At 42.6% G+C, this 23,225-nt stretch overlaps 2 long non-coding RNA genes across 3 annotated transcripts in view; one reads left to right on the plus strand and one right to left on the minus strand.

The window, feature by feature from the left end:
* LOC134298614 (uncharacterized) overlaps positions 1-7,365 on the minus strand; it is an 85,553-nt gene extending 78,188 nt beyond the window's left edge. For both annotated transcript variants that reach the window (XR_010005714.1, XR_010005713.1), the window contains exon 1: positions 7,174-7,365. This is a non-coding gene — a long non-coding RNA (uncharacterized LOC134298614). The remainder of the gene's footprint in view (positions 1-7,173) is intronic.
* Positions 7,366-8,352: 987 nt separating this feature from the next.
* Positions 8,353-23,225, plus strand: part of LOC134298617 (uncharacterized) — a 29,805-nt gene continuing 14,932 nt past the window's right edge. Inside the window, exon 1 of the long non-coding RNA XR_010005716.1 lies at positions 8,353-14,088. This is a non-coding gene — a long non-coding RNA (uncharacterized LOC134298617). The remainder of the gene's footprint in view (positions 14,089-23,225) is intronic.

The raw sequence follows: 23,225 nt of genomic DNA on the forward strand, positions 1-23,225 counted from the left end.
AAGAATAATAGTAGCAGGACTTAGTAGCTTACTTATTTCTGGGACCCAACATTTGTTTTTGTATTATGCTGCATCTCCTCCCCCAGACCTCTGTTTTGTTCGTCATTCTAGATTTGCTTTTATTCACCAAATTGGGCCAGAAGTTGCTCCTGAACATCCAACAGATGTTCAAAGACTTTTGATCCATAACACAGGGGAAAACTGGTAAACCCAGTTTTACTCTGTGTTAGAAGTCAGGGAATACTCTGGAGTTGAAACTCACTGAAACCCCAAAGCTGTCTTGGACTCTGAGGTTAGTGTGAACTGCTAGATAACTCTAATTTGGCCAATCCTTTTTCCTGCACTCTGTGGCACAGGGGAAAGGGGACAGATTAGGCCCATGTCTCCTCCTGTCTCTACAGAAAACCACCAGAGAGCTCCAGAGAGCTGGCAATCGCTGTGTGCCTTTGCTGATGTCAGCAATGGTGTTCATGCAACCAGATAAAAAGAGGGGAGGGGTCATCCCTTCTTCTCCCTACTCATGTGGGCACCTTTTTTGATATCAGCTCCTCTCTAGAGTTCCTTGACAGCCCAGGAGTTGCAACAAGGGACATCCAAGTCCAGTGGGATCAAACCAGTTTCAGCCTGGCTGAACTGACTAGACTCTGTCCCACCACTGTAGGGCAGAGATGGGCATTGTAACTGCCTTCTGGGCTGGGGCAAAGTATTGCCGCTCTAAACCAGCCTTAGATTAAGTGGTTTATGTAGATGAAACCATAATCTCTTTTAAGTGTTCTCTTTGCAGAAATAAATTAAGGACAGGAGTGGCTTGTTGCATGCATTCCTTCCAGCTACTATGAATTGGGTGTTTACAAATGTAGGTGTCCTGACAAATGGATATTAGCAATGTTATGTTATGCATATTTATTCAGAAGTAACCTCCCAACCCCCAGTTCATTAAGTAATCTTTGGAGTCCAGCCTTACTCTGAGAACTAGAAATGCTCTGAGAAATTGTAGGGAAGTATTGTTTGTATTTAATGTAATTTTCAAAGTGGCATGTTCAATGAGCAGCTAAGGTGATACTGACATTCACGTGCTGGGGCAGTAGGGCATACTTAAATATGGAGTAAGTGTCTTTACTAAGAGTCTCTTAATGGTTTTAGAAATTTGCCAAGCGACTCCAATCAAAGCTCATGTTTCTGTTGTGGCTGCCGGTTCATCATTAATGCCAGAGGAAAACTGCAGGCTGTCAGATATACTCTGTCAGGTGAAATCCGTATCACAATGGATACTTATGAGATCTTTTCAGGAGAATCTTTTTAACTAGTTAATTTGCATCTGGAGATGGGACTCAATAAGTCTTTCATGCCAAGGCAGTTGCTTTAGGAAGCAGATTTTGGCACCATGAAAAAACAATGGTTATGAATTTATTTTCAATATATTTGTATTTTCAAGGCAGGGCAAAATATATAGGGAATTTTCTGTCTCTGGTATCCAAACACCTTATCTGGTTCACCTTGGTTAGTGTGCACCTTGACTTGGCACTGAAGACTTGGTTTGCCTCTGGCAGCTAATTTTAGGGGGCAGCCCTCTTCTTAATAGTACTTATTTTCAGTGTCTTTTGTCTGCCAGTGCATAACTTGTAAATGAAGCACTTACCATAGATTGTCAAACCCCCAAACAGTTGGTTTTGTTTTGTGTATAACTGATAAAATAGAGTGAGCCAATCCATGGATGCAGAATTTGTAGAAACAGAGGGCCAACTGTACTTAGAAATATGAGGAATATGACAACATTGAGGTATTTTCCATTTGCCAGATTGCCATCATTGAGAATTCCTAAGAAAGACTATGGCTGTTTTGAAAATCAAAATGAGCCCTTTCTGACAGAACACAGATCAGATCACTTAGATCCAGCAAGGAGCCTCTCATCTCCATTCAGCCCAGGGATAATCTACGGTTAAATAGGCACTTTCTCCAAAGCAGTACCGAAACTTTGGAATGAGCTGCGGGAAGAAGTCAGAGCAGCCCCCTGATGTCTTTCAGAAATGGAGTGAAGACTTTCCTGTTTGGGAAAGCTTTTAAGTGATTTTATTGAGTCCTTGTATTTATAAATGTATGGGAATTTTAGAGACATTTTAATTAATTGAATTTTATATACTCTGTTAGGTGAAATCCCTATCACAACAGATGCTTATGAGATCTTTTCACGAGAATCTTTTTAACTAGTTAATTTGCATCTGGAGATGGGACTCAATAAATCTTTAATGCCAAGGCAATCACTTTAATCATGCTTTAGGAGCATCTTGTATCTTCATCATGGTGTTATGGTGTTTTAATGAATGGTTTTTATTATTTTGTTGTTTTAATGATGTTGTGAGCCACCTTGCATCTATCCGGAGAAAGGCAGCATAGAAATTCCCAAAATAATAGATAAATACAGCTGCTTATTGAAGCAGAAGACTAGTAGTGAATTGGAAGGATCTAGTCAAAGTCCAGATGATGTCTTTGAAAAAGAGAGAAGAGGATAATAGGTGAATTAAAAAATAGCTGCTATGCTGCAGTTATATAATCACAGATTTTCAAAGCTAAACATACAATAGAGAATTTGTTGTGTGCAAATTCAACAAAAATTTGATAATCTTATACCTTTAAGTAACATAACAGGAAACTGAGCTTAGAAGATGCAGAGCCAATCATTCTCTGTTTTCAAAAGAAGAATTATTTTGTGTTCCTTCAACCAACATTTCATTACAGGGCAAACTATACAATATTTATTGCTGTTGTTGTGTTGTTTCAGGTCAGCTCTCACTTATGATGACACTATCATACCCTGTTTCCCCTAAAATAAGACATCCCCGAAAAATAAGACCTAGTAGAAGTTTTGCTGAATTGCTAAATATAAGGCCTCCCCTGAAAGTAAGACCTAGCAAAGTTTTTGTTGGAAGCATGCCTGCTGAACAGAACACCAGAGCATGCAGGATTGGTAAATATACGTACAATAGATTGTTGTACTTGGAAATAGTGGTAGTAACAAGAAATTCTTGATAGGATTCACAGTTTGTCTGGTTATGCTGGTTTGTGGTGACAACTACTGTACAGTATATAATAAATGTTCATTTTTTTGTTCAACAATAAATGTGAATTCTTCTCCATGGAAAAATAAGACATCCCCTGAAAATAAGACTTAGCGCATCTTTGGGAGCAAAAATTAATATAAGACACTGTCTTATTTTCGGGGAAACACGGTAGGGTTTTCTTGGCAAGATGTATTCAGAGGGGATTTGCCATTGTCTTCCATTAATATTGAGAGAACCAGCAGTGTTACCAGCAGTGCAATTCTGTAGCTGACAGGGAATTTAAACATTGATTTCCTTGTATTCTAGCCCAGCACTCCAACCATCCAATAGTAATAGCAATAACAATATTTATATTTTCTTAAAAGATTTTGACTAATAGCAAATGAATGAATAAAAAAAGAAACAATATGCATTGCTAAAATACAGATTATGAATGTGATATACAAAGAAAGGAGCCAAAAAAAAAAACCCAGAACCTAGGAGAACTATAAGTTTTTTCTCTCTTTTACATCATTATTTCACAAGTCACTAAACCATAATTTCATTCTATAAACTGAAAAGGCAACATACACAGCTATTACATTTTTCTCAACATTTTCCTATGCCCCTCTGGTCACACCATTCTGCATAAAATGAAAGCTTGTTCAAGACTTCAAATAATCAAAACTGTTCTGCAGATAATTTGGTTTGTGGCCAAATTTGCTCGGGGCTGCCAAAGAACAATAGAAGGCCTCACTTTGGTTTCTTAACTGAATGACCTTGCCTTAGTTAAAAGCACTGGAATCATAATAATGATATAATTGTTTGCTTCCAGTGTCTTTTGAATTTGAAAATACATGTAAGCACTGTCTCATCCTAGCCTCATTACATAACAGGGAGAAAAGGCCATTTTTTTCCACTTTATGTTTTATATACAACAGCAAAGTAACTCTTATGACCTCATCACCTTACTTATGGGATTCACCATGCATCATGGAAAATCCAGCATGGGGCATGGAGAACCCATTGTTCCACATAGCCCGGCTTCTCTCTTACCCCATCCCACGGGGATGGGGGAGGGGGGCGTCTGCTGCCTGGCTTCCTCCTGTTGTCCATACAACACAGGAAGCCTTTTATGTTGCTGATGTGAAAGTGTATGGCATTCCTACTCTACTTGCACCATGGAGCCCACCAGAAGTAGTTTGATGTTGTGAGATAGGAGCCAGTAGGCTCCGTGGTGCAAGTAGTATAGGACTGTCATAGGACGGGCAATTAAGGCCATCTGATGAGGTCCTTAACTCTTGGCAAGGTCACATAGGACGTCATCACACTGCTCCTGAAGCCGGGCAACAATGGGGGAGTAGCCAGGCAGCATGGCAAATCTGTGGGGCAGTGGGGGAAACTGTCGGCCCACAGCTCGTATCACCCTTCACCAGAGCCGGCCCAAGGTATTTTTCAAGTGTAGGCGAACAGAATTTTGGTGCCCCCTCCCCAAACCAATCACTGAAAAATAAAAGCTTTGGATAAGCGAAAATGTTGGATAATAAGGAGGGATTAAGGAAAAGCCTATTAAACATCAAATTACATTATGATTTTACAAATTAAGCACCAAATCATCATGTTTTACAACAAATCAACAGAAAAAGCAGTTCAATACATGGTAATGTTATGTAGGAATTACTATATTTGCGAATTTAGCACCATAGAATCATATAATCATAGAATAGTAGAGTTGGAAGAGACCTCCTGGACCATCCAGTCCAACCCCCTGCCAAGAAGCAGGAAATCGCATTCAAAGCACCCCCAACAGATGGCCATCCAGCCTCTGCTTTAAAGCCTCCAAAGAAGGAGCCTCCACCACACTCTGGTGCAGAGAGTTCCACTGCTGAACAGCTCTCACAGTGAGGAAGTTCTTCCTGATGTTCAGGTGAAATCTCCTTTCCTGTAGTTTGAAGCCATTGTTCCATGTCCTAGTCTGCAGGGCAGCAGAAAATAAGCGTGCTCCCTCCTCCCCGTGACTTCCCCTCACATATTTGTATATGGCTATCATGTCTCCTCTCAGCCTTCTCTCCTGCAGGCTAAACATGCCTAGTTCTTTAAGCCGCTCCTCATAGGGCTTGTTCTCCAGACCCTTGATCATTTTAGTTGCCCTTCTCTGGACACATTCCAGCTTGTCAACATCTCCCTTCAATTGCAGTGCCCAGAATTGGACACAGTATTCCAGGTGTGGTCTGACCAAGGCAGAATAGAATAGAGGGGGAGCATGATTTCCCTGGATCTAGACACTATACTCCTATTGATGCAGGCCAGAATCCAGTTGGCTTTTTTAGCAGCCGCATCACATTGTTGGCTCATGTTTAACTTGTTGTCCACAAGGACTCCAAGATCTTTTTCACATGTACTGTTGCCGAGCCAGGCGTCCCTCATTCTGCATTCCATTTTTTTCTGCCGAACATTGAACTAGGATATAGGGCAGTGTGGACTCAGATAACGAAGTTCAAAGCAGATATTGTGGGTTATTCTGCCTTGATATTCTGGGTTATATGGCTGTGTGGAAGAGCCTTAAGGGTCCTTAGGAATCCATAGGAATTAAAAGGCCACCGAAAGGGAATCTGGCCCCTGGTATTTAAAAAAAGCTCTAAAATCAGGACAGTAAATAAAGAACAACACTCTCAAACAAGGGAACTCCAGACAGGAAACAATCAGGGCCAGTTAACACCACCCAACAAAGGATTTCCCCAGGCAGGAATCAGTCAGGCTTCGTGAGGTCTGGTTGCTTATTGCTTGGGCATCCTCTACAGAAACGAGCAAACCATGAAAATGAACAAAATCTGGCTACCAGTATTTCAAAAAGCTCTATAATCAGGACAGTAAATTGAGAGAAACACTAAAAAAGGGAATTCCAGACAGGAAATAATCAGGGCCAGCTAACAAGATTCCACCAGGCAGGAAGCAGCCAGGCTTTGAAGCTGCAAGGCTATTCAATGCTAATCAAGGTGGCAAATTGCAACATTCACACTTGCCTCATACAAGAGTTCTTTTTCCCACCCTGGACCTTCCACAGACATATAAACCTCACTGTCCTAGTGTGCAATATGTCTCACAACCTCTGAGGATGCCTGCCATAGATGCAGGCGAAACACCAGGAGAGAATGCTTCTGGAACATGGCCATACCACCCAGAAAAATCACAGCAACCCAGTGATTCCGGCCATGAAAGCCTTGACAACACATAGAACCAAAACTGCTTCAATTCCTAACAGCCGGTGGGAGTTGAAGTCCAAAACACCTGGAGGGGCGAAGTTTGCGCATGCCTGATCGACACCATAGAATGAATGCACCTTCATATGCCATGGCTCAATGCAATGGAATGATGAGAGGTTTCATTTTGCATAGCTTCTTCTGGCAAATAGTTTTGGTCCCCCATCAAACTACAACTCTCACGGCTCCATACCAGTGAGCCCTGGCAATTAAAGTGGTGTCAAACTGCATTCATTCCATGGTGTAGATGCAACTCTGGACATTTCTCATTCGTTCACTTCGATCAGTAGCAAAATCAATTGCCAAGTCAGCCCAATTTGTGCAAAAGTGGACAAATTTGATACCATTTGCCATAATTTCTTTTGCCATTGAATTTAGGCCCCATCTACACTGTGAAATAAAATCCAGATAATCTGCTTTGAAATAGATTATATGGCAGTTTAGTCTCAGGTCCCTTTTACACTGTCACATAATCCAGATTATCAAAGCAGGCACCAATCCACATTATTTTCTTTAAACTGGATTATATGAGTCGACACTGTCATAAAATCAAGTTCAAAGCAGATAATTTGGATTTCATAGGGCAATGTTGGAGAGGCATCATATAATGCAGTTCAAAGCAGATAATATGGATTATTTGATCTGATAATCTGGATTATATGGCAGTGTAGAAGTGGAGTTGGTGGAGTTCAGTGCGCTCTTTGATTGTAGGTGAACTATAAATCTCAGCAACTACAACTCCCAAATGACAAATCAATCTCCACCCAACCCAGAAAGAAGGGGGTTGGACTGCATGGCCTTAAGAGGTCCCTTCCCACTCTATATGATCCTATGAACATTGTTTACAAACTGCATTCAATGACAGATTCCCTTACTTCTTTCTCCTGAGCGCCATTTTGGTGGTAAGGCAATAGAGATAGCATTGCAGCTCAAAGAGAGTCCAGCTTCCTATCCATGCAGCCAGGTGGGAAAGCAACAAAATGCGGCCTGTCCCTTTAAGAGGGACCGTGTTTCTGTCCGGTGCGCAGCGCAATGCCTCCTGGGAAGCCGAGTGCCAGTGTCTCCTCCCACTTGCTTCCTCTGCTTTACTTGAGAAGGCCAAGAACTGCATTTCCCAGCATGCAAAGTGAGTTAACCTGGGCGCTGCGGCCTTAAAGGGCCAGCACAGGCAGAAGCGGCTCCAAAACTCAGCAAGGAGGTAATGCTTTGCCAAAGTGTGGTTCCTGTTTTGGAATGGTGGTGTCTTTGGTGGGGAGGAGACAGCCCTCAGGTGCAGACCAGGATCGCTTCCTGGGCTCCTGCCTCCTTAACTCCAGGACACAAAGGCCTGGCTTGGCTGGCTCTGGTTGCTGGTGGCTGATGCTGGTCAGTCTCGGCTTCAGAGCCCCTCCTTTGGCCCCTCCTCGCCGCCCCTCTGCCAGTGCCTCCTTCCCTTTCCCTGCTTATCACCCGACGGAGCCAGAGGCCTCTTTGTGCACAGGCCTCTAAGCAGCCTCTCCTCCCTTCCGTCCCTAGGTCTCCCACTGAGAGAGAGAGAGAGAGAGAGAGAGGGAGAGAACAGGAGAAAGGGAAAGGGGGAGGAACGCCTGGAGCCTCAGCCCTCCCTTTCCACGGATCCTGCATCAACTCACCTACAATCAGGCCACATGTTCCCTGAGGTAGTCAGCCCGCATGGCAGAGGCGCAAGAGGCAGCAGCGGCGGTGGAGGAAGGCGGGGAGGGAAACACGGAGGAGGACTGAGCCCATGTGGAGCCCGAGCCCAGGGGAATGGCGTCGAGGTGGGGAGAGGGCCCCCTGAGAAGCGGGAGGGAGCATCCAGAGCTAAAAGCCTGGAGGGAGAGGCTCAGGGCCCTGAGGTCCCTGAGGCAAGGGAAGAGGGGAAGCCTGGAGGAGGAGGTGAAGAAGGGGCGCCTGAGATGCAGGGCCCAGAGCAGGAGGAAGAGAAAAGGAGAGCGAAGGGCAGGAGGCTGAAGGGGTCAAGGAGGCCGGGGGAGAGGAACCGGGCAAAACAGGCGCGCGAGTGACCCTGGGAAGAGGAGGCATGGAGGAGTGCCTCAAGTGCGCCCCCACAAGATGGCGCCACAGGCAAATGCCTAGTTTGCCTCACGGTTGAACCGTCTCTGCCCTTCACCATTTTCCTCATCACACGGGGAAAGCATCGTCACCCAGCTCCCCCCCCCCCCCCCCGTGCCATCCCCATTCTATCTAATGACAACACTGGAAGCCTCCTGTGTTCTCTAGGCAGTGTTCCACGAAGCTGCCAGGGTGTTTTTTGTATGGAGTCCCACCAGAAGTAGCTTTGTGTCATATGTTGGGCTGTGACTCCAGTGAGGAAGCATCCTCAAAGCATCCTAGGAGAAATTTGTAGGGTGCAAACATGTGTATGAACATGGAAAATCCAGCTTAGAACAATGCTGTGGTGGGCAAACAGCTGGGGTCAATTCCAGATTTTGACAGGCAGAATCCATGCATTAAATAAAATCAGAACTGACCAAAAAGTCATTTCTATTTTTTAAGAGACTATTCCGGACAGAAGACAAGCCTGGGCAAAAAATCCCATTAAATGGCCAAGCACATCCTCTGAAGCTTTATGCAGGAAAGAACTAGCCACAAGATCTATCTGTGATCTGTGATATGCATACATATGCTTACTTAGACAACATATCTAGATATTCGTTCAGCATGAAATATAGCTTATACTTGTTATCTCCTTTAAGACCCCATCCATTCTGTGCATGGGGTCAATTACAGATACACCACTATCTGTGTAACATGTAGATTGGGGTGAGAAAAGTGTTGTTAGAGGGTTGCAGACAGGTTACAAACCCAACTTTTGCAACCCATTTTAATCCCCTGACATTCTACCCAGATTTCCCAACCCCACAGTAGGAGCAAGGAATTTTTTGCACAAAAGTCACCCTAAGCACAGGATTTACTCTGTGTTAGGACAAGTCAGGGAATATTCCGGAGTTGAAACTCAGTGAAACTCCAGAGCAGCCCTGGACTCTGAGATTAGTGTGAACCACTAGATAACTCTAATTTGGGCCAATCCATTGTCTACATAGCCAGATATTGTTGTCCCCCTTTTCCTGCACTTTGTAGCACAGGGGTGGTTTGACTGTGTTTTCCTGGACTGGATGGTCTTTATGGTTTCTTCCAACTTTGATTTTATGATTCAAACACACCACAAACACATCCTCTTCTCCTTGACCCTTAAAACTGAAAATCAGTTGCATACCAGCTAAAATGGGGACTAAAAGTGATGTGACATTTATTTACAGTGTGGCATCTGCATGACTTATAGGAGAAGCATAGGGCCAAATTCCATTTTCTGTATGGGCATACATTTTGACTACTTTGAAAACCAATGCACTGATTGTTTCAGATAGTCTTTCTATTAATGTATATCACAATCAATTTACATTATGTTGATAATTGCTATGGCCAGTTTATCCTATGATGGCCAGCCTTAAGATGACAACCATCTATGGAACTAGCTAGTCCACTCTGGACTGCAGACAAGCAGTTCCCTACGGGGTCTGAATTTGAAGCCATATTGATTTGGTAGAATGTGCAAGACCTTGCAGTACCCAGATCACCAACATTGCACAATGAGGTAAACATGTAGAGTTTAACTGGAAGTATGGAGGTAATTGAGGGAAAAAGAAGCTCAGATCACCGATAGCTACCATGCAAAGATTTATTCTATGTATATTGAAAGTTTTACCAAAGGAAACAATTGCATCATTTCCAAGACTGCACACAAATGACTGGGAAAAGAAGCAGGAAAAAGCATTTGTTGATGGAAGGAGGGGGGCCAGCTATCTGTCTTGATTTAATAGGGATCTCAATATCATCTATATAACTGGACAATATTAGTACCATTCATGTTTTGAAAAACTGCAAAAATCCCTTTTGGGAGGAAGCAATTAGCCAGTGCATTCACCCAGTAATTAATTATTATTGCAGTTCTATTAAAAAGTCACTGCTGTGCACACAAAGTGACATTCCAAAGCTGCCTTCTTTGCTTTGTGCTGAAGGAAAGCTCAAGCTTTTATTCATTTAATGTATACCTGGCCTTGTTGTTGCAGAAAATAACGACCGCATGAAAAAGTGCTGCATGTGCTAGTTAGCCAAGGTAGACATTTAGAGTAAATTATTAGCAGCAAGAGTCATTAAGTTGAATCCCTGCACCACAGCAAATTAAGCATCCTAAAATATCACATTGAAAATCCAGCATGGAAGTCATGTATTCATTGCTTCCTACTTGAAACGAGCAGCCCAAAGACTGGCGTGGCTGAGCTATTTATATCGAATATTTGCTGTCAGTTTTGGCATGCTGGCAAGAAGCATCAGAATTTGAAAATTGTATCTATTAATGCTCCTATATTGTGTTTATAATTTGCCAGTTTTACTTTGCTCCTCTGTAACTATATTAACTACATTAAGGAGGAAATAGGGAATGTGCCATGAGAACAATATATTTTATTTCCCCAGAATGAGACAGTGAGGTCATCTTTGCTTCAACTTACATTCATGTCAGATGCAGTTGTTCTCCCTTTATTCTTTCACTTATTTCCATGTAGGCCCATTTTGTCTTGTGCTGTCAGTAGTGTTGATGTTTTCACTCCAAGTAACTTTCAGGCATTGATTCCATCAGGGCAGTAGACCTGCCATATTTGAAACAAACAGAATAAAGGTTTGATGTTTTACTAGCAGTTTTAAAACGTACAGAGATAGTTGTCCATGAATTCCATTATACTTTGCTTTATTCTACTCTGTCCTGGAAGAAACTTGAAGCCTGATTTCACTCCAATTCTCGCTGAGAATGTTGAGCACTTTGTTCCTTTATGCCCCCAAATGGCACTTTAATACATATCTTTGCACTTTTGCCCAGACTGCCATCCCATTTTATTCCAATTTCCCTAAATGGTGGTTCTTCTGTGTTATTATCCTGTTTTAAATTGGTTTTTACTGTTATTATATCATATTATTTGCTTTTAATGTGTTTTATCTGGTTGAAGTTGTTGTTTTTAAATGTATTTTCTTTGCCTATTATCTGTTTTTGGGCTTGGACCTGTGTAAGCCGCCCCGAGTCCCTGCAGGGAGATGGAGGCAGGATAGGAAAAAAAAGTTATTATTGTCTACACTGTTCTAGTATCAATTTCTCTGCTCACTTCTTTTATCTCTTGCTCTGTAACCTTTCTCTGGCCAGTTATAGAGGGAAACTTCTAAAAAGAGCTCTCATTTGTGTCACTCCTAATACTTTCTTCCTTCTTCCTTTAATCATTTTACAAACTTACCAGAGACTTATGACCTTATCACAAAGGCCTACTTCGCCTGGCTTCATGGAGAAAAGAGAGGGGCAGGAGGGTAAATCCATCATCCCCTGTGCAGCTCCCTCTTGACGATGCTTGATATTGTTGGAAAGAGCATGGGTAGATTAGGCCAAACTTTTATATGTTGGGAATGTCCAACAGTGCAAGATCACTCTGCTGACAATTTACTTTGACTCTATGCAAACTTGCCTGTCTACATAAAAAAAATTCTTAAATGATTGTGTATGAGAGCCAGCATGATGTAGTGGGTTTGGGTCTTGGACTATGACTCTGGAAACCAGGGTTTGTATCCCTGCTTTACCATGAAAACCTATTAGATGACCTTAGGCAGGTCATACATGCTCAGTCTTAGAGGAAGTCAAAGGCAACTCCTCCCTGAACAAATTTTGCCAAGGAAACCCCATAAGGGTTGCTGTAAGCCGGATATGTTTTGTAAGCACATAACAATAACAAATATAGCAGTAAGGTCATGCATAGCATGTAACTGGAGGTCTACCAAGCAACTTGCTAAACAATAGTGAATTGACACATTTTGGATGGCAGTGATTTTGTCTAAGAGCTGAAACCCAGTTGTGACTATCCCACCAGTCAAACAGCAACAACCAGTATATCCTTCTCTACTCAAACAAGGGAACAGAAACAGAGGGCATGCAGGGATAGAGAAGACTGCTAATGGAAATATCTTGTATAACACAATTAAATTATATTTGGTGGTCTATTGATTGATATAGAAATAGACATTGAATAGTGTCCAAGTAAGAGCATATGGGAACTTGATTAATTTAAACAAGGCACATTGAAGGAAACAGCTATTTTAGATTGAGTCATGCACATGCATTTCTGCCCATATACGATGAGGACCACTGGAGTGATGGCTTGGAATATGCTGTTTTAAATACAAGAATTAAAAGCTCAGTCATGTGTTAAAATCCCCAGGATCACTTTCAGATTGATTTTAGCAGCCTTCCCTTCCAACCCCTGCTAGAAGAAACTATTTCTATTAATGTACAGCAGATACTTTTGTATTCCATATTCCTGTTATACTGATTTAACAAAAATATATGTATTCCAAAAGACTTGAACAAACATCACTCTCTGCGAGGAAGGAATGAGTAACTGATAACATTTGTTCTGAAGATTATTCTTACATATTGCTTCAGCCCTCCTGTATTAGAGGACATTCAGGGAAGCTAAACGTGAAGCGTCAATCTTTGTAGGCTGAATCAGCCACATCTCACTCCTTTGTACTCAACACTGCTTCTATATTTTTCATTCTCTCCAACAAGCAGACATATATTTTGCAAGAATACACTAAAGCAGCATTCAGAACAAAGTCAACTTTCTTTGGCAGCAGATGCATTTTTCAGTAAATTATGTACCAAGATAGCAAGTGACTGGAAAGAGAGACCATCTGTCTGGATGACTTTGGATTCATTCAGTTACTCTTAGGAAATTCATTCTGCATAAATCTGAGCAGTGAGTTTGAAACCATGGTCCCTTGATACTTAAAGCTTTTGAAGACCACACAGAAAAGGAAATGTAATGAACGTTACAGCCAAATCACTTGGAGCCGCGAATGTGATGTCTTAGTGAAATTAATTCTTTACTCATTGTCCTAACTTTAAATGCATGGTAGTGCTAAAAGTATTTTTGAAACTGTTCTTGCATAGAATGATAGCAACCATTCTGGATTCAGTGTGCCTAATAATTTTACAGCTGGTCTTATAACTGATGTTGATTTTATATGGATTTTGGATAATGATCAGTACTATTAAGCACAAGGCTACACATGCTTTCTCTGTGGTGTGTTCCAAAAAATGACAGCTTTTAGCATGAGAGTTTCAAATTTAAAAAATGATCTCATCAGATGGGCCTCCAGAATCACCATGCACTGTGGCAAATCCAGCTGTAACCGTCGGGGGGCGTGGGGAACCCATCACCCCATGAGCCACACTTCCCAACTCACCCGAGTCCTCATACCATTATGGAAGCATCGACCAAAGGCTTCTCCCCATTGATTTCTATTCAGTACGGGAAGCATGCATCTATTTTTACAATGGATCCCTGCTAGAAGTTGCTCTACGTCATGGGATGGAAGTTGACTGGTTCTGTCGTAAAAGTAGAGGTGAACCAGCGCATGCCACCGAAAAGGACCTCATGTGATGGGCATGATGGACATGATGGTCAAAGCTTCTCCAGCCTTTGAGCTGTCCAGATCTTTAAAATAACCAAAGGAGTCAATTGTTTCCTACAACAAGTAGAGACTCTTTTTTGTGAAAAGCATAGAAAGTTCTTTGTACTTTAAGTCCTGAAAGTACAGTGCTTATGTGTCTTATCTAACAGCAGGCAGTCTCCAGTTTGATGGTAACATGACCGAAGCAAGGAATTAAGAAGACCAGGGACCATAAAGTTTCCCATATGCAGTGACTACATGGACAGCATACTAAAGAGGTACAAAGATCGCCATATTGTCATTGCATCAAAGGTTCCAGATCGAAAATTTGAAAAGGCTTCTGCAACTTTAATGTTTCTGTAGAAGAGGGGATTTCAGGTCACAGGCAAGATCTGCTGAAATTCCATTAGCTGCAATCATTATTGCTTCACAAGGCCTCTCCAGTTTTCACCCTGGCATCTGATGCTCCATGCTATGGAATCCTGGGGTTCCTGAAAGGATAAGGTACTTAGAATTCTCTCCTTAGAGAGCTATAGTGCACTACTCTCAACTAAAGCACTAAATCCTGCTAGCAGAGAGCTGTAAACTACAAATCCTAGGATTATTTTGGATAGAGTTACAACAATGTGTGTGGACTCAGACTGCTGTAAATGTATCTCTAACACACTCCTGGTCACAAAAGGCTCCACTATGGTGAGATGAACTTCTGTTTTAATTGCAGATTTTTATAGACACACTCACAAATCAATAGGTGCAGATTTATGCAAAAATGTGCACTCTTTTGATTTTGCTTTTAGTGATATAGAAATGACCACCATTGGTTCATTGGTTTGTTTATTAATGTATTATTTAAACAGTTTTTACTTATTTAAATAATTGTTTTTGTAAATGTAATATAATTCTATTTCAGTATTTATGTTTTGTAGGTTTTTAAATTGCATAGATTTAAGATTGTGAGCCCCTTTGTTTTTCCAGTCTTGGGAGAAAAGTAGGGTGATAAAGACAGCAATACAACTACTGCTGCTGCTACTTTTTCTACTACTACCTTTTATTTAATTTATGTCCTGCTTTTCTTTTTATAAGGGATCCAAAGCAGCTTAGCAACAGGGTACATTTTAAAAACAAAAGTTTTTTAAAAAATACAAAAGTTAAAGTACAATTAAATGGTAAAAATGGTAAAAAAAAAAACCAGCACAAGATTAAACCAATATAATACATAGTAAAAAAATCAAACAGGCAAAAAAACAAAACAATGGTAGTGAGGTCAGCTGCTGAACACCACAAGATTGATTATAAATAAGCATACATAGGATTGCACTCCTCTTGTACTGCTCTTGTTCTCAACAAACAGGGACAAATAGAATTTTAAAAACTCCCAGTAAAATGTGAAAGGAAGCATCCTAATCACATAGATTTCAGAAGGAAGATCCACATATGGCTTTATACAGATAAGGGGATAGAAACTGTTAAAGCCATTCTTGGAAACCTACAAATGAGGCTTGCAATTATTCAAAAGACAATGTTGCACCTTGGGGGAGAGAGGTCTAGAGGAAGAACAAGGGAATTGACATCACTGAGCTGTTTCCTCTTTTCATAGGATTAAAATAGGAACAGGGATTGCGTGCAACACAAGTGGAATTTGAGACCTGGCACAGAAACTGGCAATCTGTGTGAGGATTTTGAAACTGGGCCCTAACACAGTTCATTCCTTGCCCTGTTTTTCTGATGATTTGTGATTGATAGCCTTTCTTCTGGCACGAGAAGAGGCTGGCCTCTAATTACCGCTTTGGCTGCACAGCACAGCCCTTTCAATTAAAGCTTTACCCTTTCTCCAGAGTTGTCAACACCCAGGCTGCAGAGCACCAATAACCATACACAGAGGCCAAAATCTATCTAATATCTTTATTGAAGGAGTATATAAAGTTAATAAAAACAAGTGTAGAAAATAGTCCAGAATTAGACCTTTCAGGAAAGGTCAAATTTAGTCCAAAGAAACAATGTCCAATATGAAATATTAAGGTCCAAAGTTGTAATCCAATAACCGAAACACTCACTTTGCCAGGCAAAGTGAGGGGAGATGACAAGGTCCTTTATTCCATGAAACTTGAGCGAGGCTATGGAGTAACTTGAAACAAGGCTTGGTACAAGGCAGCAAGGAACGAGAAGCAAGGACAAGATCCGTGGAATTACTTGACAAAATCCGGGAAACAAGGCAAGGCTGAGTCCTGGAAAAACAAGGCTAAGTCCTAGGAAACAAGGCAAGATCCGTGGAGGTAAACAAGGCTGAAAACGGGAACGAAGGCTTGGAAACAGGAGCGCGCTGTCCACACACAACTTACTCCCGTAGCTGACGAATTGACTCCGCAAGAACCCTTTGTGGGCAAAACACCTAAATAGGGTCTAGTTTTCCCACCAAAGAGCAGTTCTCTGGGAAACCAGAAACGAAAGCTAATCTCTGAGTCCAGATGCATGACTCCTTAAAGTTTCCCATGGAAAGCAGGCTTAATCAGCTGAATACTTAGCAGCTATCCTAGCACTCCTGCGAGACGCTGCTTGAACTCCCCTCTGTTGTTTACAAAACTCGTGGCGAGAAAACACAGGAGATTTAGGCTCAGGGCTTGTTTGACAGACTTCTGGAAGACAAATCTCTTGCAGGTGCAAGGTTCCCAAATCTGGCTGGGAAAGTTCCAAATCTGACTGAGACGGTGAAAAACCCAAGTTTTCCTCCTCATCTGGTACTATAGTGCCAGGAATGGGACTACATGGCCCATGACTCATCACAAGAGTGTATATACAGCAACAACAGCAGAGGCAATACATCCTAGTGCATTTATGCATAGCATCAAATAAGATTTCTCATTGGCACAAAAGGGTTTAACTGGAGAAATGTTTTCTTTCTAATTATGAGTGGATATAACTAATCCCTCTTCCCACCTTGAAAAAGCAAGGCTGAGGCACCACAATTATGCTTTTGAGAGCCAACAGAATCACATAAGAACCTGAGCTGCAATGCAGTGTTTTGCCTATTACGAGTTTGTAATTGTAAAGGAGGGAGAAGAAGAAATTCATAGAGAATGATTTTAATTTGCAAGAATCAAACATTGTTTCACCTGTTTTAAACTGTCAAAATTTCTGAATAAAAGTGGCCGAAGATTAGGAAGGCAGCAGGTCCTGTCTGATCTTGGGAGATGAGCAGACTCAGGCCCAGTTGGTCCTTGGAATGGAGACTGCAACTCTTGTAGACTATATTTCAGAGGACGGAACTGGCAACTCTCCTCTGAATAAATCTTGCCAAGATAATCCTATGATAAGGTCACCATAAATCAAAATCTATTTCAATGCATATGACAAAATATTTTAATATTTCAATGACAAAATTGTACGTTTTTCATGATCTGAAATCCTATGATATATACAGTAGTCTCCTTTGCAGTTGTGTGCCTTCAAGTCATTTCTGACAAATGGTAACCCTAAGGCAAACTTACATCACAGAGTTTCTTCGCAAGCTTTGTCCAGAAAATGTTGCCTTCATCTAAGTGCGACTTGCCCAAGATCACCCAGTGGGTTTTATGGCCAAGCAAGAATTTGAACCCTTCTCAATCAGAATCATAATCCAATACTGAAACTGCTACACCATGTTGGCTTTCTAACTGCTATGTAATCCATTATAATTGCTCCCCCTTTCTAATCTCTTTCTAGAATTCCTCTAAAGCCGTATTCAGTTGTTATGTTGGCAATCTGTTTTAAAGGCTCTGATGCAGATACAGTTATCCTCTAGTTTCTAAAATTCCCCTTACATGCATAGCTTTTTGCCTACATGGGCCAGACCTATCCATTAAAATGATGAAACAATTGCTTGAAGAGCATGTGGATTTTTCCTGAACTCTATGCTAGCTAGGGCTAAGCAGCATTCGAGCCCAACAGCACTACCGTACTTTCCTGAATCTCATTGTAGGGAATGATGCATAAATCATGAGTGCATATAGATCTCTAGAGTGGGAGAATAGCAGTAACCCAGGAAAATGTTCCAATCCATATCTTGTTTATTACTTGAGTTATGAGTTATAAAATGAGTTTGAGAATGCATGATTACAGGTAAAACATGGAAATTCTCCTTCAATGTAATGCTTTTTAATCGTTTCGTCCCAGTGCCACTACAGATTAATAGTGCTTAAACAGTGTAACCATGTGTGTGAATAAAAAACAAGTTATGCAGACATGGTTAATGTCTTAGCATAACTCTTCTGTCTACCCAGTTTACAAATTTCATTTAAGTTAAAACCAACATCTTCTACTCCAGCAGTATTTCCTACCTGGTCAAATGACAGCAACGGCTAAATCTGTATGCAGGCATTGTAGAAGCTGGCTCAATAAGAAAATTAGCAACCCAGAATGGCAATGCTCAAGCTTTTCTCACTAGAGTCTGTTGCTATTTTGTTTTTCAGCATTCAGAGAGTGTGGGGAACATTTTTAAAAAAATAAATGACATGTTTTCCTACAACCTAACCAAGGGACCATCACTAATTGCATTGATTGTTGGAAAATGCAACATCCAAATTAGAAATGGATTGTTATCAACATTTTTCCACCTTCTGCTGGGGGGAAAAACCTTCAGCAGACCACATAATAGTGTGTGTGTTCCAATAAAATTAATTAAAATGATTTAAATATGCTTGACTCATCAAGAAGGTGCTGCTGAAGGAAAAATTACTATTCCAGTCCAACTTTGTAGCTGCTTGCCTTTAGGGCTGGATCAGTGACAAACAAGTGACAAACAAGTTTTCTCTAAAGATTTTGCCCCAATTCTTCCAGCCTATTTAGTATGTTGTTTTCTTTTAAAGTCATGGTTGCTACGTGCTATGCTTTGCTATTCTGCCCAGAGTGATTAACTCCAGTGCAGTGCTGAGTTGTAAATCAGCCATCCAGCAAGCTAAAGCAAGGTGAACTCCCTGCCAAGGATCTGATATGTGAAGGAATCTTGCTTGCAGAGCATTAAGTCAGCCTCGGCATTTAAATTTCACTTTACAGAAAAGGCATTATGTGTTTTGATATTGTCCTTTAAAAAGTGATCTTACGTATTCCTTTCCCATAATGTTGATCTTGTGTTCTGTGGCACATTCTTGTCCAATGGGACACAGATTGGGAGATATTTTCAGGAAGCAATAGCCTTATATTAGATGCTCAATGGGTCAGAGGGAAGGGGTGTGCAATTAGGGGTGTGCAATTTGGCTAAAATCTGGTCCGTTTTCAGTATCTTGAATTCTGTGCCCCCCCCTTTCAATTTTTCAGGAGCTTCCCAAATTTTGGAGGACTGAAATATGTTTTTCAATCCAGCAACTGAAGGATCTGGGAAGATCTGACCCATTGGTGGCAATGGGAAACTTATGTATTAAACACTTATTTCAATGGGAGCCACACAAACTGAAGGACTGTTAGCCATTCTTTAAAAAGATTTAAATTACTTCCTCATTTTTGGTAGCTTTAGAAATGGTAAGATACCTCTACCCCACATTTGAAGTTTGCCTCGTGTGAAGGGCGCCATTGGTGACAGTTTCTTAAGTGTGTAGAAAGTAAACTGCTTATTTATTGCTATTTGAGTCAAAAAGCAAGCCAATCCATATGGAGCTGCATTTAGGTCACCACTCTAGCCTGCTTGCAACAAAAAATGGAAGCCCAACTTGGCTAAAAGACACATCGTGGCTTTCTTCTCTTCTGATTGGCTGAACAGGCAGAGCTCACAGGGAAACCCTGTGTGGGTGTGCAGCTGCCTCTTTGTGCTCCACGTGTACCCGAAAGAAACAGAAAACAGTTGTTTTCAGCAGCCATGTGAGCAGTTGCAATCAGAAAAAAATGATGGCGGAGTTTGTGTTGTGACCTGTCAAGTCCCCTGGTTGCTGGGCACCAATAACCGTACACGGAGGCCAATCTCTATCTAATATCTTTATTAAGGAAATATATAAGAGCAATAAAAACAAGTGAGGAATATAGTTCAGAAGCAGACCTTTCAAATGAGGTCAAATATAGTCCAAAAATGTATTGTCCAATAAATGATATTAGAGTTCAAAGTTTTAATCCACTTGACCGAAACACACACTTTTGCCAAGCAATAGTGTGGGGAAATGTCAGAGTCTTAGAGTCCAATGAAGCTTGACAACAAGGCTGGAAATAAACTTGGTTCTTGGCTAGGTCCGTGACTAGAAACAAGGCAAAACGTGAAGCGTGGAACAGGGTCCGTGGTTAAACAGCAAGGCAAGGCAAAGGCTTGAATACTTGATCCGGGAAGCAAGGAACTGGGGTTACGAAGTCCACACACGATCTCTCTCCTGAAGCTGATCAATTGACTCCGCAAAGAATCTCCCGCGCCAAACACCTATATTGGGTCTCGTTTTCCCGCCAACAATCTCTTTCCCTAGAGAATGAGAAGCGAAACCCAACTCTGTCCAGATGCATGACTCCTTAGAATTTCCCAAGGGAAGCAGTCCTAATCAGCCTGTTGTTTGGCAGCGATCCGTAAACTTCTCCGATTTGCTTCTCTAACTCCTCTGTCTCTAGAGTAAGATTCCTTCCTGGGAAACGGAGGGGAGTACTGTCCAAGGCCTGTTTGGCTGAATTCTTGAGGGCAAACATCAACATCCTGCAGGTGAAGGGACTCCGGCTCTTGTTGAACCGGCGAAAACCCCATGTTTTCATCTTCATCTGCCACGATAGTACTTGGAACAGGACTACAAGGCCCATGAGGCATCACACTATCCCCGCCCCCAAGGCCCCCCTCATTCAGGGCCCCTCTCCGAGAGTCGCGGGGCCGCGGCTTGGAAGGGTAGGCCTGGTGGAAGCGGCGGACTAAGTCGGGGGCATGGACTGTGGAAGCATCTTCCCAGGAGCGTTCTTCTGGGCCAAAACCCACCCAGTCAATGAGATACTGAAGGCGGCGGCGGTGGAAGCGAGAATCCAAAATGTCCTGAACCTCGAATTCCTCCTCTCCGTCCACCAAAACAGGGGCGGGGGGCAGACGGCTCGCATCGGGGCGGACACCATCCGCCGGAAGGAGCAGGGAACGATGGAACACCGGATGAATGCGCATGGAGCGCGGAAGTTGAAGTTTGAAAGTCACGGGGTTAAGTTGCGCCACCACTGGGTAGGGACCAATGAAACGGGCATCTAACTTCCGGCAGGGACGGTGGGAGGGCAAAAAGTGGGTGGACAACAAAACCCAATCTCCTACCTTGATCTCGGGGCCCGGCTGGCGATGGCTGTCAGCGTGGCGTTTGTAGTCCTCCTTGGCTTGATCGAGTTGCTGGTGCAAAAGTTCTTGTACCGCTGTGAGTTCCTGCAACCAATCCTCTGCTGCAGGGACCTCTGAGGTCTCCACAATGGGAGGAAAGAAACGAGGATGAAAACCGTAGTTTGCAAAAAACGGGGCTTCTTTAGTTGAATTCTGGACACCATTGTTGTATGCAAACTCTGAAAGAGGTAATAGGGAAGCCCAGTTGTCCTGTTGGTAGTTTACATAACAGCGAAGATATTGTTCCAAAGTGGCATTGGTGCGCTCAGTTTGTCCATCTGTTTGGGGATGGTGAGCTGAGGATAAGCGAGAGTCTATGCCCAATAGTTTTTGCAGGGCTTTCCAAAAGTGAGAGGTGAATTGAGATCCATGGTCAGTGACCAAACTCCTGGGCAGTCCATGTACTCGGAACACATGCTGAAGGAATAAATCTGCAGTCTCTTTGGCTGTGGGAAGGCCTTCACAGGGGATGAAATGGGCCATCTTGGTGAAAAGGTCTACCACTACTAGAATCGTGGTGAATCCAAGGGATGGTGGTAGATCTGTGATAAAATCCGCAGAAATTATCTCCCATGGGCGAGAAGGTGTGGGAAGGGGATGCAGTAGCCCTGTCGGCTTCTCCCTTCGTGTCTTGGAACGCTGACAAACGGGGCAGGTGCTGACATACTTTTCCACTTCCTTACGAATCTTGGGCCACCAGAAATCTCGCAGGATCAAGTGCATGGTTTTAAATAGCCCAAAATGCCCGGCAGGCTTGCTGTCATGGCACAAACGAAGTGCCTTTTCTCTGCCGGGGCCTGGAGGGATATAAACATGATTTCTATAGCATAGTAGTCCGTTTTTAAGTGTGAATGGGAAACGTAGTCCTTGGCGGATCTGTTCTTGGGCCCAGGCGTCCGCCTGTTGACTGGCCCTGATCTCCTGGGTGAGAAGAGAATCTGCGGTTGGGGATTTTGGGTCAGGAGGAGCCAGCTCAACTGAAGTGGATTTGGTGTTTCCCACTGTGAGCGTGGCAAAGTTCTCGGGTTGCAGCAATCGAGATTCTGAGGTGTCTCTGCGCCCTGCAGCATACTCTGGTTTCCGTGATAGGGCATCTGCTTGCTTGGTCTGATCCGGAAGTCAAAACGTTCAAAGAACAAAGCCCAGCGCTGCTGTCTTTGGTTTAGTTTCCGTGCGGTCCTTAGATGCTCCAAATTTCGATGGTCAGTATGGACTTCAATGGGAAATTTGGCCCGTTCTAACCAATGTCTCCAATTTTCAAAGGCTGCCTTTATGGCTAAGAGTTCTTTTTCCCAAATGGTATAATTTCTCTCTGGGGCTGTTAGTTGTCGTGAGTAATAGGCACAAGGATGGAGATGTTCTCCCTCTGGTTGCATGAGCACAGCCCCAATCGCCACATCGGAGGCGTCAGCCTGCACAACGAAAGGGGTTTTAGGATCAGGGTGCTGTAGAATTGGCTGAGTCGTGAATAATTGCTTTAGCTGGTGGAACCCTTTCTCAGCTTGCTCTGTCCAACGGAAAGGCTGTTTCCCTCAGATGCAGCTGGTGATTGGGTCAGACCAGCGAGCGAATTCTGGAATGAACTTGCGGTAGTAGTTTGCAAACCCCAAGAAGCGCTGTACTTCCTTTTTGTTAGTTGGCGCCCGCCATTCCAATACGGCCAAAACCTTTGCCGGGTCCATGGAGAGTCCTAGTGGCGAGACGCGGTATCCCAGGAAGTCTACCTCTTGCAAATCAAAGGCGCATTTTTCTAACTTGGCATATAGTCCATGATCTCGCAATCGTTGTAGCACCATTCTGACGTGCTGATTGTGTTCCGTCTGTGATCTAGAATACACCAAAAAATCGTCCAAGTATATGATCAAGAACCGATCTAGATAGTCTTGGAAAATATCGTTGACAAATTGCTGGAATGTTGCGGGGGCTCCGGATAATCCGAAATTCATGACTAGGGACTCGTATAATCCGAATTTGGTCTGGAAGGCGGTTTTCCATTCGTCCCCTTCTCTTATGCGAACTAGATTGTAAGCCCCGCGAAGATCCAGTTTGGTGTAAACCTTGGCCCCTCGGAGTCAGTCCAATAGGTCTGAGATCAATGGCAATGGGTAGCGGTTCCGCTTCGTGATATTGTTC

This window comes from Anolis carolinensis, chromosome 1, assembly GCF_035594765.1.
Source record: "Anolis carolinensis isolate JA03-04 chromosome 1, rAnoCar3.1.pri, whole genome shotgun sequence".
Classification (NCBI taxonomy): Eukaryota; Metazoa; Chordata; class Lepidosauria; order Squamata; family Dactyloidae; genus Anolis; species Anolis carolinensis.